Source organism: Haemaphysalis longicornis, unplaced genomic scaffold (genome assembly GCF_048455015.1).
Source record: "Haemaphysalis longicornis isolate Haplotype H1 unplaced genomic scaffold, Haemaphysalis longicornis Haplotype H1 scaffold_589, whole genome shotgun sequence".
Taxonomy (NCBI): Eukaryota; Metazoa; Arthropoda; class Arachnida; order Ixodida; family Ixodidae; genus Haemaphysalis; species Haemaphysalis longicornis.
Window position 1 is genome coordinate 59,140 of NW_027526402.1, and position 18,630 is coordinate 77,769.

Below are 18,630 nucleotides of genomic sequence, written 5' to 3' on the forward strand. Positions count from 1 at the left end.
AGGCGACCTGCTATCACGTGTGGTAGTATGATGGTGGAAAAACTGCCAGTTTACACCGGGGGCCACAAGCCGTCGTAAATAAGCGCATTTACCACGGTTGTACCTCTTCACAAAACGCAGTATGTGGCTGTGATTACTGCGTTTGTCCTAATGGGAGTATTAAAAACTCCCACGCCACCTCCATTTCTTTCTCCTCCTCCTTCACCCCTTCCCCCTCTACGCGTCCTTACAAAATGGCTGCCAGTTGGTGTCGTGTGTCGTGTGAGCTCCAGCGTCCCCGAAAATTTATTGCCAGTGTGAACTTGCGGCCGGACGAACGGGTGTGAAGTGCTTCCCAACAACCGAAGCTTGTTGCGAACATTGTGGAACCAGCCTGGACTGACGTGCGACGGACTGCAACGTCGCCTCCGTGTCACCGACCTTCGAGCCGACGGAATACGCCAGCGAGCCGACGCGAGGCCTAAATGCAGTGATCGCTGAGAGTGGCTCGTTAAAAACAACGCGGTTGTGCCTCTGCGAGGTGGTTGAAGGTAAGATTTTCACGTTTTTTATTGTACGCAACATTTTGGGAGACTTGTGCCCCTTCTAGCGTCAAATAAACTCAACGTGTTGCCCGCGCCACTGCACGGGCGATTCTCCGCCACTGGAGGTGAGCGTGTGCGTGAAAGACGGCACCATGCCCGGAACGTCATTGGGTAGGCCGACCGGTGTGAAAGCAATGTGTATTTGCGCGGGTCTCGAGCAGAACACTCACTCATTCACACTCGCAAGCAGAATGAAAACTGTCCGAACTCTGGACGGCTGTTAGGTGTTTTTGTTAGGCTGTGGCTGTGGCTTACTGGCAAGCGAGGGTGAAGTTGGCCGGTCAAACGTCGCAGGGTGGCCGCTTTTCCTGAGAAGTAGGTGTGGCAGCCGCGCCTGCTACGAGGAGGGTGACTGCCGCGTGCCGCCGGCGATTAATTGCTTTGACTGGAAAGGGAGAAGATCGGGGCCCCGTGGGAGCTCTCCGTACGCTAGGTGCGTGTAACTATAACCAGCAGACGCCATTCGAGGGAGCATTCTGTAGAGTCGACAGACGACTGCTTATTTTATTTTATTTTTTTTTGAAGGCGGGCATGCGCAGGCGTCACACCGACTGAAATTTTTCCTTAACTTTCGGTGAGGGGAGAGAGGGGCAATGCGGGGTTAAAACCTGAAGCTCGTTCCCAGAACACTACACGCAAGGAAAAGAGGGAAAGGAAGCATTTTGAGAAGTTGGTCGCCACAAGGGTCGCGCACCTTTTTGAACAGCAGAACACTTCGTTTTGACGAACTAGTGAGCGCAGGTGTCTCGGACAGAAGTGCAATTTTGCGTAGCTTTAAACAAACATTCAGACATTACGGAAAGTTGCACACAAGAGTGACAAGTTCAGCGTCTTTACAGTGCCGTTTTTTTTTTCAGGTCAGATGCCCAATATGCTTATGTATTTGTTTCCGCAGATTTAAAGCGTTTTGCTATCCCTCTAATGAATGTGCTGCTGTGGCTTCCAGAAGAACTTGCCAGGGGGTGCGGCAACGTCAGCGTTTGGGAGGCAGGTGCAAGCAAACAGCGCACCGACGACATGCTGACCTCATTGTTTGCAAATGGCTTAAATTTTTTTCGTTGAGGAGTGTTGTAGTAGATAAAGTTCTTACCAAGATGCCTTGTGTTCTCGATGTAGGTGTTTTGTTGATTCAGTGTTTTTATTGTCTTATTAACGTGTTCCCACGTATATCGTATTCATGTAATTTTTATGCAATAAATTGACTGTGCAGAAAACAAACTTTTCACGTTTCGCCATTCAACGTTTGAAGCGGAAAAAGACTAGAAATTACGTGATCCCCAACGAAAAATAAAAATGCGGCCTGTGCCCTTATTAAGAACTCCCAAATGCACTAATAAATTCCACTGCAGCGCATATAAATGAAGCGCACAAAAACACACAAAAAAAAAAACCTCGAATGCAGGTCAACACTGCTCCCAATGCGCCCCCTGAAAACTCCCAGTTGGAGGAAACAATACACTCCCAATGGCACCCCTGGAAACTCCCATTGTAGTGGCAGTAAAATGAAACTCCCATATGCTACTGAAAAAACTGCCGAAATAATGGGAGTAAGGCAAAACTCCCATTGGAAGGAGTTTTAAAAACTCCGAATTGGTACTGAGTTATGACACAAGCCATTTACTCCCATTCCGGCTTATTTATGTTCTGTGTGTAGACTCCCCCGCAAGGTGTACCCACCGGGCCACCTTTCCCTCATGACAGAGCACGAGACGGTGCTCAGACACGTTCAGGCAAACACTTTTCCGCATTCCACCCACTTACACGCCATTTTCCGACAATTTACACCTCAAACCGCCCCCACTGTGAAGTTCCTGCGGCACTTTACCAGATGGTGTGGGCCTGTCAACGGAACACGGTAATGGAAACAATACCCAACCCCAGGCCCAGGTGCAAGCAGTTGGGGAGAAGAAGAAAGTAACTTCATTTCCACCAGGTTCCACTTCTCCAGAGCTTCCCGGATAGTCGATGAACCATCTCTGTGTTTTCGATCATTGCACTTCCCTTTTCACTTCCGCGCTAGAGCCGGCCAGCCACCTTTCTTATGGAGTGGGGGCAAAATCGGGTATGAGGGGAAGTTGGGGGTTCTGTGTGCAAGTCGAGAGCGTATGATAGATGCTGGGGTAGTCCCAGCAGTTATGACACTTGGGTATCCCCGGTAGTCACTGGAATCGGTGTGTGAGGTACAGTAGGTAGCGTGTTTGTTAGAATCTGCTTAAGTAAAGCGGATTCCCGCCTCGCGAGTGTTTTGTGTGGTGTTGGGTGCTTCTGTCTGTTTTGACTGGCTCTCCGTAGTGACCACCTCTCGCCCTGAAGGGCAGCTACGGCTGGTGCATCGAGTGACGATGGCAGCAAGATCAACCGGTATTGTGGACTATCGACTTCGCCTGCCGCGCCCAATGCTGCAACAATAAAGTATATTCCTCCTCCTCATCTTTAGGTCCACCGAGTTATAAGACAGAAAACACGTCAGGATTAACGAATGCCCCGGCGAAATTAGCGCAAGTGCGGTAATAGTGCATTCGCACGAAGAAAACATTGAACACACTGTCCATCTCACTTTGGTTTTCATTTGGAGGTGCCACTGCACACGGTCCAGGACGGAGTCCACTGCTTCAGCCACTGCACTGCGTGAGTGGCCGAAGGCAGTGGCGGCAGCTCCACCCACTGCATTCAGCGATGGGCTGAATCCAGGAGCCGCACATTCTACCAACACACTCAGCGATTGGCCGAGGCGATTGGCCGGGGGGTAAAGAGAATTTATTATAACCCACATGTCAAGGCGCAGCGACTAGTGATAACAGCGCTGCCCTAAGTACAGAAAATTATCCAATCAGTTTTCATGTAACGTGGTCAGTCTACACACTGCGCAAAAATGTTTGGCGTGGGCAACAAGCTACTGCAAATGAAGTCACATAAAGTCCACCAGAGTTCAAATAAAGAGTTCATAAACTATACTGAACTCAGTACGGCACTAGGGAAACGCTCAGGATGTTGCTCCTGACCACTATAAAGCGCGTAGACCAACGCAAAAGGAAGGCTTCTTCCCCTAGAGCTGCCAACTCATGCTCCAAATGACCATTGAGAATCGACCGGACACGCCACAGCAGAGGGTACATTGCCCGTTGCGGCCGGGCTCGAAGACATGCAGCACCACGATTTCTCCACAAAACGAAAGCACCAGCGCACATCAGAAAATTCACCAACACATCCTTTGAACGAGTGTTCATTCGAAGTGTGAGTCCGAACATCCGGCTTAATACAGTCCAAAACGTTGCCGCTACACGACAGTGAAACAAGGCATGTTCTAACGTTTCACTGTGGCCGCAGTGTGGACACCGTGCGGAACGCACTACGCCGAATCTCGCCAGACGGTCACACGTCGGGAGAACTTCCCAGCCACGTAGCCATCCAAAATCCCGAACATCAGCCGGAAGTGCCGCCAAAGTCAGCTGATGCCAGCGGACACCGCGTGACCTTCCTATCTGTTGGTTGTCTAATTGGGTTATTGCCAATTTTTCGCACACTTCACTTGCCGTAATTTCCCAAAAACTTAGGCTTGGCAAGGAAGACTGGAGATTTCGCAATGTTTTTATAACGTACGCGTAAAATGGCGGCGGCTGCTCAGCTGAAGGACCGGCGATGTGCGCGGCATAAAATAATGACCGGGAAGTTCCCAGAAAGTACTGGAGCAGCGCCTTTCCTGGGTACTCGTCTGAGTCTACAAGGTCGATCACTGCACGTACCGCCAGCACGCTGCTCATGGTTTGTAAACAAGGCAGACTAAAACCACCCATTGACTTGGGCAGCCTCAGCAGCGGGCAGTGGCTGGAGCGTTTGCTGCTCGTCTCCCCGCCTGCATTGAGTTTTATATTTGAGGGTGGCTAATTTAGGGCAGCCTTATGTACACGGTGAGAGGCTGTCAATTTGCTGACATGTTGTTTTAGTAGGCGGCACGACGACAACGGCAAGAGCGAAAAAGAATGCTATTAACGCCTGCTCACCCATTTTTTTACGTATTAAATGGAATGAGAACCTGTCGTGGGCAGTAGATGAGAACAGAGGAGGAAACGATACGACAGTAGACGAGGCTCGTGCTCGCGACGAACGGCGGTCAATTTCGAGGAGATTACGGGAATTTACGCGCTCGCTAAAACGATGAAGTGCCAGCACAGCGCAGAGACAGTGTCGAGATTGGGGGAAATTGAGCGCGCACAGATAGATATTGCGACATTTCGATCACGTTAATCTTGATTGTTGATGTTTAATCGGGGCATCATCGACTGTCAGCGGTTTGTATTATCTGCATCTTCAACGTGCCTGACGTTTCTCCATAAACGCTTATCTGAAGAAATCCTTACATCGCGACAACTTTAAGCGTGGACTACGTGCCATTGTTATCGCGTAGAATGCTTTGCTTGGTAGCCCCCAAGCCCCATCCATGTATTCTGCAATTGCACAGAATGGCATAAGTGGAGGAGTTAGCGCACTTCATCATTATAATAACGTATAAGGAAATTATTGGACATGGGGAATTTTAAAGAGGGAAATACAAAGAATGAAGGAAAGAAGTAATGTAAAAATAAAATACCAAACTAAAAGTGTGCATCTTGTACACCGCCGCCCCTGCGGCAATGAAAGGCACCGACAAGGTTAGAAAGAGCCCCCTCCCCAAAGAAAAAAGAGACGGAAGCACGAATAGAAAGATCGTGAAAACGAACCAACTGGTACCGCCATGCATTTGCACAAATATGTATAATTGGCCGAGCAGCACACTTAATCGTTATAATTGTGTATATGGAGGCAACTGGCGAAGCGTATTTTAGCAGACCTTTCACATGCACAAAAACATACAATTGGCTTAGTTAAGGCACTTCACCGCTATAATTGTGGAAATGTATATCACTGGGAAAGGGAATATAGGAAAATTCCCAAACACTGAAATAACCCAGCGTATATAGCTGACGATGGCCAAACCTGGTTATAAACAATTCTTAACGAAGACAAACGGTGTAGGAATGCTTACGCATGGGTAGACGATTCTCTAAATTTGTGGCCATTTTTTCACGAGGTAAAACATCCTCAACAGTATTGTACACCCTTTGTATTGTATATTTTGTACACCGTTTGCTAACAGCATCTAGGAGAAAAATTCACCATCCTAGCAAAGTATCGCTTCCGCGTTAAATGCTTTTGTACGAACATTTCTTTCACTATGATTTGTCCCCAACGCTATGCGAGATTCGAACACACTAGATGAGTCTCTAATTGAGCGACCAACACACTGCACATTTGCTGAGCTTCTCTGTAAGTATGTTCCCTTTGCGCGTCCCTACAGGAATGCACAGTGAGGACATACTATATGAGAGCGCTGGGAACACAATAGAACTAAATTTATATATAAATTTTATGTGCCCCTGTAGTGCTTTTGTGTACCTAGCGGTCTCATTTTGCTTAATTTTAGGGACGAAACCCCTTAGGCGCTGGGGCTCTTGGCGTCTCCTGTTGTCCTCGTCGTCGTAATCGTTGTTTCATCTAGTCACGGTACTAAAACCACGGTAAACTCGTTTACGCCTCGCGCTAGAACGTAACGTGTAGGCAAAAAACCTCGCCGCAGTCGTTCACGCTTCTCGCTGGAACTCTTCGTAACGCGTACTAAAAAAACACCGGGACACTCGTTTACGCCTCGCGCTAGCGAGCTTCTTGCTTTAAAGACAAGAGACTTTTACAGAAAAGCAGAATATCTCTACCCCAAATGACTTTATCACCGTTGGAAAAAACGCCAGGGCGCCAATAATACAGTTATACACTATATGCTTCGCCCCTCCCCAGGTTTCACATTGGTGGAAATTGCCCGGGAAAATTTCTTTGCCGTTAGACTGGTTTATGCGAACTAGATATGACCACTGTAGATCTGTTCCTAGCGATGTGAAGTGTTTTCATCACGACTATTGGTATTTTTTAGCGTGTGTCAAGGAGCTTTATGAACGTTCTTCACATGGTGGAAAATAGTATGAAAGAAATAAGTCAATATATAGTGATAATCATTCTAGGGTTAAGTAACGTGTCCGAAGGCACAGCCGATTGGTCTTTTTACTGGCGCAAGAATGTAAACAAAGTGTATTGTTACAGTGTATTGTTACAAACAATGAAACATGACAACAATTAAAGCCGTTCCACTCAGTGTGAAAGCTGTAGGAAGTGCAGAGCAGTGATTCAGCATAATGGGCTGTAGCGCCGTTATTTGCTCACCGCTACCATCCAATGAAAGTCAAATTTCCCGCAATCGCAGTGCTCGTGCGCCCCCTGCCTGAAACTGCGCCAGCGTGAGTTCTGTTTTTGTTTGTGCTTGCTTTACCTTCCGCACGTGCGGGCGTAGCACTGCCACTTTTTTTCGCGTATTATCGCAAAAACCAACGCAACGAGCATTTCTAGCTTAATGAAAGCAGGCGCTACCGGTTAACTACGTATATTTTGCCTGAAATGTACACCCTATGTCAAAATTTTGTGCGGCATTCCTAAGCCTTTTCGACCACAAAGAATTCAAAGAATAGGCTGTACCTTTAAAAGTTGGCAAGAATATTTTAAGGCAGTAAGAAAGAAAGGTGTTTTCTTTAGCTTTCCTGCGTTTAAAATTTTTAGCCTTGCTCGGGACTTAAGCTTGTACATTGAATTTTTTGTATCCTGTGCGTTTCCGTCTTGGTTCACAAAATTTTTACGAAGAACCTATACTTTTCTTTGGCGTAATCAACGGGGAGATGTTAGCGAATGCCATTCAGGGGTTTCGAACGCTTATGACTATATAAACCGCTTGCCTTTCGAAGCCTCTGTGTTATGCCGCGACAACAGTGGCTACGACGGAACGCCCTTTGGCTCTTCTTTGGTCGAGCGAGCGAGCTTCGACGACTAGACGAGCGCTTAAAGTGCTGTGCACTTAAACCTGTCGAGACACAACAGAAGAAAAAAAAACTTTGTCCCAGGGAACAAGGAAACACGTACTCCGAGTATAACAGCGTATAAGGTGAAGACAACACTTAAGAACAAGAAAAACACAGATGCAAAGATAATAATGATAAATTATTTCAAAGGTAATTAGTGCATGCCAAGGAGACCTATTGTTTTAGTTGTCGTTTTAACACTACTGCACGCTGCACTTATTTGTTTACCAAGAGGCAACTTCTAGTAGTTTATGTGACATGCCTTGTTCCGGCCATACTCACATGGACGCCTTCTGAAGTTGAGACAGCTCCTTGGGATCGTCGGTTCTGCAGCCGGCAACGGTTGTGTTGGCGCCGTACTGGCTGAAAACTGAGGCGAGTGATTTCGAGCATAAACTTTCCCAGTTGTTAGAGTTAGAAGAAACGAGGAAAAAAAGTAATTTTGGTAAAAAGCAATTTTGACAGTTTATAAATTGATAAGAACAAACAGTTTACCTCCGTTGGCGAGGAAGCCCATTTCTTTCTCGGAGCAGGCGTTCAACGAGCATAGTCCGATTCTCAGCGCCTTCTTACCAATCTTTTCATTTGTTGTGATTGTGAGGGGGTTCAACCTTCCCTGAAAAAGGAAGCGTTTGAAAATTTCAAGAACAAAACTTCTGGTAATTACTCTTGTTGGCAGGAAATTACTATGTAATGTGCTTTCGAAGTTCCACTTCTGTGAGCGTTCTGTGCTTTAACTTATGTTCGTTTGACGTGCATCGATACGTCACTGCTCTAATACCTCGGCATACGTAGAAGGGCCAAAACGGTGGAATATACACACAATACCGTGACATCAAATACGCTCATTTATTTGTGTTACGGATTGTTTTCGTGGTTGTATTCGTTTGCGACGCACTTTTCAGGCAAACATACTCGCAGGACCCTCTATGCAAGCCACCAACCTGCCATTCTCCATTATAGCTGGAGAATACGCAGAATAGAAGGTATTATATCATTGTGAATTCGCAGCGGGGCAGCCAGAATATTTCTCGAAATAGAGTGCAGTTATACTGAAAGGGACGCTAAACTGAAAGCAAGTTGGCCTAAATGGGTAGATTAGACAGTCGTGACCACAAATATACCCCTTGCAGCAGTAGTAGTTGCAGTCGATCGCACTGCAATTTGTGTTGTCACGAATTATTAACGTATGAGAAAACGAAAATGGTAGAGCTTGCCTTGGAGTTTTTCTGAAACAAACCCTGAGTCCGGGACATGTGCGTCTAAAATAAACTTATGCGGGCACTTTTTCAGGTCATCCGATTTTTAAGACAAAAACCTCAGCCAGCAAACATTTTAAAATGGAATGCCGGCCTCAGGCCAGGCGGTAGGCTTGGTTTCAGTTTCAGTTTCGCTGAAAGGTTTCGCCTTGCGTACAGGCGCAGTCAAAGGCGTGCATCCGGGTGATCGTGAGAGCCCACCGTACCTGTTGACCACTCGCTCGTATATGTAAAACAGCAGTGGGAAAAGAGATATTATCAGCGAAATCGACTTGAAACGAGACGGCCGCCAATTTGTTCGATCAATTGCGCGTGTATTTTTTTATACTAGTTGTACTATTCACAACTTAACGGTGAACTACGTAACTAAGATAAGTTTTGAAAGTGGGAAAGAGATTCGTCTTAGCGGGTAATTGCTATGTAAATTGGTTCGGGATAGCTTCAGTATAACCAGATTAACACCCGCTTTCTGAAACCATGCTCCCTCCACAGATGGCCATGTATTGACAACAACGGGAGTTCTGTAACGTTTACAACTTCACTGCGGACTAAAACATCAAACTGAAAATGACAAGTAACTGAAACTAGGCGTGTTAAAACAGTCGTCCTAGCGGCATATTTGATTTTTTAAAGATAATTTCAGTAGATAGACAGCGACAGGGCATTTACCAAAGAGTTGGCTTGGCCGCGAGATTCAATTTTGTGGAGGCGAATGTTGGCTACTCGGTCGACGCACGCCGTTTTCATAAGAACCTCTCCTATAACGCGGTCTAAGAAGTCTCCGTAGGTCGTCTTCACCACAGCGCTCCGGGATTACCAATCGAAGTGACCAAGCCTGCAAATTCGGTAAATAAGGAAGCACAGCATACGATTTGACTTTAAGATGTGGAGACAACCTTTGAATGGTCCCGTGCCGCCGCAATTGGGCCAACGGGCTCAACGCGTTATTCTTTTCGTTTCCCACGAGACCTAGCAACGCGAAACAGACAATATGATTCAAATTCTTCAGTAAACCGCGTTGCGGCGATAATTTTAGCACGGTTTTGACACAATGACTTGCTTCGGCCCCGAGCGAGCAACCGAAAATGGCGGCGCCAGCGTATACGTGTCTCTACCCTGTACGGCGGATGCGTGAATAAAGGTATTCTAGGCTGCAGAGCGGTCGGTTCCTGTGATGTCATTTGGGACCACGAAAACGCACGATTGAGCGGGAAAATCAAAATTTTTACCTAAATTGTTTAATTTCTCAGTGAATAAAGCACCGTTTGTATCCGGACAAGCGCTGGGGGCACTATAAAACACGAAATCTTTCGAATAAAACCAACTTGCATTTTCTCTTCATGGCTCCTTTAAGAGGCTCATTTTTGTATTTTGCCGTGGCTCCTAGTCGTGCGCTAGTATCAGCCGTGCTCATCAAGCGTCCGCGCAAATAAGTCATCGGTGCCAACAGGAAGGTACAGCTGAGGCAGCCAGATATGTGGGCTCGCTGGAATCGGGAATGCCGAGCAGAGGCAATTAGATTGTGGAAAGGCGGGCAATGATACTGCGGACGAGGGAAAGGAAAGGATACGCCATTTGAGCAGGCGTCGCGCCTGCGCACTGAAATTTGTTCTAGGCGTCTTGTGTAGACGCATGCTGGACACACACGGTTACCAGCCATGCCCACAACTTACGCCACCACCAAAGTACCTCTCTGACTACCGCAAACGTCGCTGGGAGCAATGTTGCGTCACCTAGATAGAACATGGGCAAAAGATTAACGCCAGGCTCGCAAAATCGAGGAAAGCCTAGATTGCAACCAGAAGCCCAACTAAAATGTGTCCCGATACGAAACCACACCCAGTGTACGGTGTCGTATTACCCGAATTTTAAAATATCCTCAAAGTTTTAGCTGTCCTGTAACCATCGCAAGCTCCTTACAGCAAACAATGATTGGCGCAACGCAGGCAATTATAAAAAAAATCCCTAAAAATAGATTAGCATTGATCCCGTAAAACAGTCGCGTAAGAATCCTCGCCTTGGCCATACACAGAAGAGGAGAAGAGACAATCGCCAAAAGCCAGGAAATATTTTAACATTCGGCCCACGCTGTAAAACGCCTGTACACAGGAGGAGCAGGGAATGAAAGAATAAATTACGAAACTCTCTCAGGCACTGACCATGAGCCGATCATCGTTCAGCCTACCGTAGCAGAAACCTATCCGCACTCAAGAAGGCCAAATAAACACCACAATCAGAGCAACGTGTAAGGAAGCCCTCAACCTCCCTATTTTCCCAAGGCTCTAAATTATGCCTTATTACACCTTTGAAGAAATCAGAGAGGCCACTCTCCTAGCACAAAGGGAGTGTCCGGGAAAAATAAAATTGGGATCGGTTATCCTATTGAATATAGGCACACATCCAGAGCAAAAAGGCTGGGCGCCATGATGGATATGTCACCGATCCAGCGACTTTCCATAAATATCCTCCCCCTACCGAAAAACATGGATCTGAACCTTCGCGAGGACATACGACAAGCCAGGATCAAATACTTCTGTGAAAGTTAGAGAACAATGTCAACACAGTATACGCCAACGCCAGCACTTTCGAAAGTAGAAAGTCAGCAATTGTATTAGTGGTGTACGGTGGCAATCGCTGTGATTTTGTTACCCTCCCACACAGATGAACGGAAAAAGAAGAAATCCGATCCATCCTTTTTGCCATCCGCCTAGCCTGACTATCGCATAGCTGCTTAAACATTGTTATACAAGCTCAAAAGACCTTGGCTGCAGGCAAAGTCTCTTGGCTGCCTGAAGGGGCTGCCTGAAGTTGAGCTGCCTGAAGGAGCAAGGCCTACCATTGCGTCGGAAATTCGATGAGCGCTTTTAATGAAAGTCGTGATGGCTACGTCTATTGCGATTGCGGGCTGTATTATCGCTTCCTTTCCTATGTGTTGAACTTCATTTTTGCCAACAGTGCTATTCTGGGCAGCGGTTATGCCTGTAGCTCTGGCTACGGGCACCCGTTTGTGAATGCGCCAGCGCCCAGTCTCCGCTGGCGAGGCCGCGCGCGTGAAGTGACGTCACTAGTTTTTGACGAGCGCTGTTCGCGTCACTTTGGCTACCACGGGATGATGTCACGCTGATGCCCATTTTCTGAGTGCCGCTCCGCGTGCACTCAGCATAAACGAGATCCAATAAAGTATGTTCTTCGCGTCGCAGGCCGCTCATATTTCAGCCAGGGTATTCTGTTCACTAAAGGAAGCCATCTGTGAAATAATATGAACGCCGAAAATTGGTGTCAGTAGCTCTTTAAGAGTGACAATTTTGGCGGTGCCTTTCACTTCTAAGCACGCGCACATAACTGGCTGCCGGTTTATCAGGCCCGAGTTTGGAGTGAGAGAAAAGGGAGGGGGGGGGGGGGGGGGTGTCCAGCGCAGATAGGTTTCATGCCCTCACTGATGATGAGCGTTGTGCTTGCGGGAGGTTGAAACGTGTCCGTCCACCGCCCTAATGCGACCTTTCCGGTTACCTTAGTGGTCGAGCGGATTGGGTTGGTGTTTTACGCAGACAGTGAGAAGCCTATGACGCGGGAGGGAAGCAGACAGCTCCATGGTTGTCAGCAAGAATAATCTCGAGTCCTTAAAGGGAACCCTGCAACACTTACCATCGACTACTCGGAATGTATTTTAAGGTAAAGACTATTGTCCCAGCAATCTACTTAGTCACGTATTATGAAAATCCGTTCACTGTCACCGAAACTACGCGCCATGAGAAATGAGTTCGGCGGAAGGCATCCCAGTCAGTGAGACGGTGCTTCCGTGTTGCAGTAGCGCTGCCGGGACCAGCAAGCGGTACGACGGCTTCCACGATGAAGTGGTCGCTGCCAAGGTCGCTGCCTGTGTTTTGCCACGGAGTGCCTCGGGAGTTCCCCGCAGTCCTGAGGAATGTAAGGTCTGTGGTAGTGTTCCGTGAAACTGACGTACCGATTCTAGTGGGAAAGGCGGGAAAGCCCCACTCCTGATTCGGAGCATTGAAGTCTCCACAGATCAGCAGCGTACTTTCTCCAGCTACCCGGGTAGCCTTGTGAATGAGTGCCCGAAACTTTTGTTGCCGATGCGCAGGGTTGCTGTACACATTCACCATGAACGCGCTCTCCTTCTGCCGCTTACCCGTGATGATTTCCACCGCGCAGTACTCTATTGCGCTGTTGCCAATCAGGCCGTGCTCTACAAAGGTGATTCCTTTGCGGATAAAGGTGCACACCCCACGTCCCACTCCTTTGGCAGTGTCCCTTGCAGTCGGTGGGCTGGCGTGCGCGCGGTAGCCAGGGAGCTTCGGTGTAATCTCACTGAGGGTCTCTTGGAGCATAATGACGTCGGGTACGCGGGCGACCTGCTGTAGATGCTGTTGTAACACTGCCCTCTTGCTCGGATAGCCGTTGTAGTTCCAGTGCCAGACCAGGAGGTCTCTCACTGGGGTAGGTGCTGTGCGGGCTGTCCGATCCATGGCTGGTGGATTGTCGGCGTGTTCTGGGGTTCAGCACTTGGTATGGAAGGTCCGAGGAGCATCTGAAGTTGCGCTTGCATTTGTATGATCATGGCTTGGATGCTCTGCATGGTCGCCGTCATCTGCTGGCCCGTTTGCTCGAGTGCTGTGAGGCGTTCGTTGGTGATTTTCGCCGAGGCTTCCAGCTTGTCGAGGCGGTCGTCTTGATTGTCTATCCGTGCAATCATTTTGCGATCCTTGGTACCTTCGAGGGCTCGGCTCTTGGGGGTCGGCTCCATCGCCTTGTGGGCTCGGGGATCCGTCTCAGGTTCCGGCTCACCCTCCACCGGCTCGTCTTATTTATTCGCAACCTGCGGTGGCTGTTGGCGTTGCTGTTGTAATGAGAGGAGTTGCGTCAGCTTCTCGCTAATGTCTTTGATGGTGGCATCTTGGTCGGCTATCTTTTGCTTTACCTTCTCGTTCTCGGCCCGCAGTGCAGCTACCGCAGCACTCTGCTCAGGCTGTTGCTTTGCGGGGGCCCTAGGTGTCTTGACAGCGTCTGCCCAGGCAACCCGCTCCCTCGACTGCGATGCCTGTCGGCCGTGGCTGGCGCTTCGCTTGCTATTTGATCTTCGCCTGCTGCTGCTGCTGCAGTGTTGCGACCGTCCGCGTTGCCTGTCAGTCGACGCCTGGAGTAGCGGTGGGAAGCTCTCTATGCCTGGAGGTTCTTGCTGCTGCTGCTGGAGCAGAGTCTCCATCTTGCGTTCCCACTGCCTTTTCTTGACTACGTAGGGCATCTTGTATTTGTTGCTACACTCCTTGGCTCCGGTCGGTTGTTGGCCCCGCACAGCTTGCACAGGGGTTTGCAGTCGCGCTCGTGGTCCGCACTGGGGTTTGCAGCTCCGCAGGCGAAGCAGGCTTTCGTGTTGGGGTACGGGCACACGTAGCTCCGATGTCCAACCTTGCCACACTGCCTGCATACCTCAAAGTGTTTCCGATACAGCCCGCATCTGACGAGGATGGAGCCGTACTTTACGTAATTGGGGACCTTCTGCCCTGCAAATAGGACAATCACCGCTGTCGAGTTGCCGATCCTGTGCGCCTCCACCGCAAGTGGGTTGGATGAGTTCACAATGTTGCGGTTGACTTCCGCCGGGGAGTCTTCGACTGCAATGCCTCGGATGACTCCCTTGACAGTGCCGTCCGGCGCAGGCGCAGTTCGGTAAGCGCTAACTTCAAACGCAGTGCCCCCGATGACTAGGGCCCGAACTCTTGAATACTGCCCGGCGCGGCGTTCGTCCGGGGTGCTGACCACAATGATGTTCTATGCTGCGTTCGTGCAGATGGTGTCTTCTCTGGCTTCCTCCCTCGTTACGCGTGCCGCCCTGATGACGACCGACATGATTATCGAGGCCTCCGTCCTGGCAATATTGAGGCCGCCACGTGGCCTCATGACAATCTTAATGTCCTCCTTTGGCATGTTCGACGGCATGCGTGCCGCCTTCGTAACCGTTCCAGCCACGCCCTTGCCGAAGTTGGCTCGATTTCCGGGTCGACTGGAACTGGAGCGACGCGTGGCAACAGGAGACTCACCGAAGTCTTTGCCGGTGGCTATCTGCTTGACGCGCTTGCCCTAGGCTGCCCATCCCTCCGTGTCGTCGGGTGTAATGTCTTCCCCTTGTACCTCGATACACATTCTCCCACCGTGGCTGCCAACGTGCATCGTCAACGTCTTGTCTTCCTCCGTTGGCAAACCCACATCCATCGCGGTCGCCATCCTGGTCGTCGCGGGCGGGCAAAGCCGGTGCAGAGGCCGTGTTAGGCCTAGCTCCGGCAAGCACTGTGACCCACCTTCGTTGTGACGAAACGCGGGCTCTCCGAGTGTTGATACTTGTACAGGCGGTGACCAGGTGCTTCTATCGATGACGGAGCACGAAGTCGTGGCCGTACACTCTTAGCCAAAATGGGAGAAAATGAGACGAACTGCAGCATTTAGGCCTCGCGAAGGAGATTTAGTCCCCTAAAGACCAAACGCGCCAAGATCAGGGCCGTGTGCAAAATGAAGGGACCAAACGTTGGACCCCCGACGCGAATGGGACCAACGGAAAGACTAACAGCACCTTTTGCTCTCGCAACTAGAGTTCCTGTATATAGCTCCCTGCGGGAGCTATATACAGGAACTCTATTCGCAACGTTGCTGTTGCTCCCCCTGGCGGGGGCCCTCCGACTTGTTTCTACTTGTTCGGCAGCCAGCGGAGACGGACGTGCGAAAGGTGAGCGGCTGCGGCGGCGGCTTTTCCCCATTCGCCCTTTTTTTCAAGTTCGTGAGCTTGCATGTTAGCGTCAGAGTGTTTTTTTAAACCAAATCCAGTAGATTCGCTTGGCGTTACTGCCGACGACGACCTAATTTTTATTTGTTTCGGTCAATATTTACCTAACTTTTTACTTAACCCTAAAATAGTAAAAACGCATTTTTTCTTCAAACCAGCCGCCCAACCGCATAAATAACCACCTCAGAAGAAGCAGCGTACAAAAAGGAACCTAACCGCTAACTTTTTTTTTCTTTTGAAATTGCAGTTTTAATAAATTTGTAGCCAGAAATGTCAAAACGTGGTTAACACGTGGTCGAGACTCTTGAAGGGCTCTAACTTTTTTGGTGGAACTTACGAACACTAAAATAACAATATGGCGCTGTTAGGATACAAGAATTACTCTCAGACATATTAAATTGTAAATGAAAACGTGATATTTCAAGCAGAAAAATTACAAAACGTCTGGAAAAACGCCGGATCTGCAAGGGACGCGATACACTCTGAGGCTGAGTAGGGCAAAAATAGTTGCACCCTCGTAACCGCAACTACGTCCAGAATAAAACTAGACAATAACGGTTAAAATCTGGTGTAAATTAGCTGAATACGGCATTTTTCTTCATATTTTGCGGAACCCAAACTTGTAATCTGCCGGACCACAGCAGAACGTCAATATGAAGTTTTCCTCGAAGGCGCGGTCTGACCGCCGTAATAAAAGCCCTCTAACAGAACCGTAGTATCTTTCTGTACCTCACGGCGAGTTTTTTTTTTTTTTCAGAATAGTGTTTTCTCATGGCCCCTTTTACAGTACCGGCCCTTCTTGTGGCCGCCACGGCGCACCTAAACTTGCAGTAAGGCGCTCCCGCCCCCCCCCCCCCCCCCCGCTACAAAAAAAAAAAAAAGAAAAAGAATTGCTTGGCTTTTGGGGACCTCGTGCACGAAACATTCTCGTCCTGCAGTCCCCCTGCGGGAACCGGCCCACTCATCGCAGCCAACTCGTCCTAGGAAAACTGGTCATAGGGAAACTGGTCAAAGAGGGCATCTCGTTCTAGGTGATCCCGTACTAGGAAAAGTGGTAGCACTGACCTTCTCGTGCTAGGAAAAGTCGTCTTGCGGTTCCATTTTTGGCCGGTGTCGAAGAAATGGGGAGAGCAAGTTAGTGGCTTCTAATCTTATAATTACTGCCAGGTTGACCTCTTCAGAGTTCGGGGGGTCCTCTGCTTTTGTTAGTTTACAGGCGGTGGTTGAAATGGTTTTTTCTATTTTAACACATGTTCCTCTGTCCCCTTCTTATTTCCCTTCTTGCTGCCAAAAGAATTCAGTGTTTTACTGGGTAAGGTGTTTCTTTTCAGGTTTATTTTTTTTTCTTCTCCTTCCAAAAAATATTCGTCACTTTTTCTGTGGAGGGGGGGAGGTCGACTTTTTCTTTCTGTTACGTTTTCTTTTCTTTCTTTTTTTTTGCGTTATCTTTTGAAGCTTTTTGCCTGCTTGTGTATATATCTATAAAAAGGGCAAAATGTTGGCCTCTTTGTTTGCAGATGGTGTTTGAAATTGGCTTTTCGGTTTCATCACAACTGCCGGTTTCTTTTTTTGCTTTTCTACTCCTTCTAAAAATATTTTTCACACTTTTTTGTGTGAGTGTGTGTGTGTGGGGGGGGGGGGGGGGTCAACTGTTAAGTCCAGCCTTGACTTTCGCTCCCATATATAGTTGATATGAAGACTAACAAAGCGAAAGTTACCCAGCTTGACAATCATCGTTTGTCAGCAGGCATGAAAACGAAAGATCAAAATACTAAAAAGCTAAACCACAGAACGAAATCCCAATCCCAATACAGCGCCGTCACTTAATTACCAAAAACATAAAAAAAAGTATTAGAAAACACAGAACGGGCAAACTAAATCTAATATAAAAGGCTCACTTAATTAGCTGCACAACGAAAAAAAATAAGATACGCTGTCTGGCTAGCGCGTTCCTCGAAGGCGACAAAGGAAACGTTAAGGGTGGTGAATTGAAGGAGGAGTGTAAGAATGTTTACGACTAAGATGAGAATTATACAAGCTATACTCTTTCATTTGAACATGATAGACGAAAAGCGTAAATTGCGACGAGTTGGCCGAGTGCCCAGTTGCCCTAGGTTACGAGTTTCCCTAGTGCGAGATGGCCTATGACGACTTGCCCTATGTGACGAATTCACCTATGACAAGTTGGCTGCGACGAGTTCACTTTTGACGAGTTCTCCTAGACCCGTTTCAAACTACTAGCATATTTTGATTTTCACAGATCGTATGCTATGGAGAACTAATTAATGCCATGATTGAAATTATTCCATTAGTGGCATGTTGCCAAAATTTACCTTCATAATATTTTAAGCACTTTCTTTTTTGTTCTATATCTCTTTCAGGTGATACTCTTTTTTATATTCGAAAGTTTACCTTTAGAATTTCAGCTAATCGTTTTTGTTTCGTACATACTTCAGCCGATACTGCTTCTTATGAAGCCAAACTGATTTCATTATTTGTCGCAGATTTTCGATGGTTGATTTTTTGGTGGCGTCTGCTGTAGATTCGCTCATTTTCGTGGGGTGGGCGAGGGTTCAATAAACACGAAAAATAGCAGCTTCTTGTCGCGTACTGCGAAGTCCCCTGGTAAACTGGCAAATTTGATCATATTTCCCAATCACCACGTGGAATGGTATTTTCGGCTTTACTTCAACAAACGTCTGTAAATAAAAAAAACACTATAAAAAACCGCCTAGCGTTGTGTTATAATGGCTGCACAAACTTCACTTTATATATAATATAGCGCTAAAACAAGGCATGTTTGAGTTTAGGGGAGAGACCTTAATTTTATGTGATTTTTTTTTGCATAAGTCATGGTGGCTTGGTTTCTAACTTAAACAATATGCCCTAGTTTTTTGTACTACAAAATACAATTCTTGGATTTGGATGTAGCTTTAAATTACGTCTGTGTAGCAGCTTTCCCTCCGACATGAAGCAATGCAATTACGTGGTAAACCACGCCGCAACTACATTCACCTTCAGAAAAACAGTGCGTATGGGAATTCTCACTTCTTGTA

The 18,630-nt window shown here is 47.8% G+C and overlaps 1 pseudogene; it reads right to left on the reverse strand.

Moving 5' to 3' along the window:
• Positions 1–13,228: 13,228 nt before the first annotated feature.
• Positions 13,229–15,009, reverse strand: LOC144141001 (uncharacterized; annotated as a pseudogene).
• Between the last annotated feature and the right edge of the window lie 3,621 nt (positions 15,010–18,630).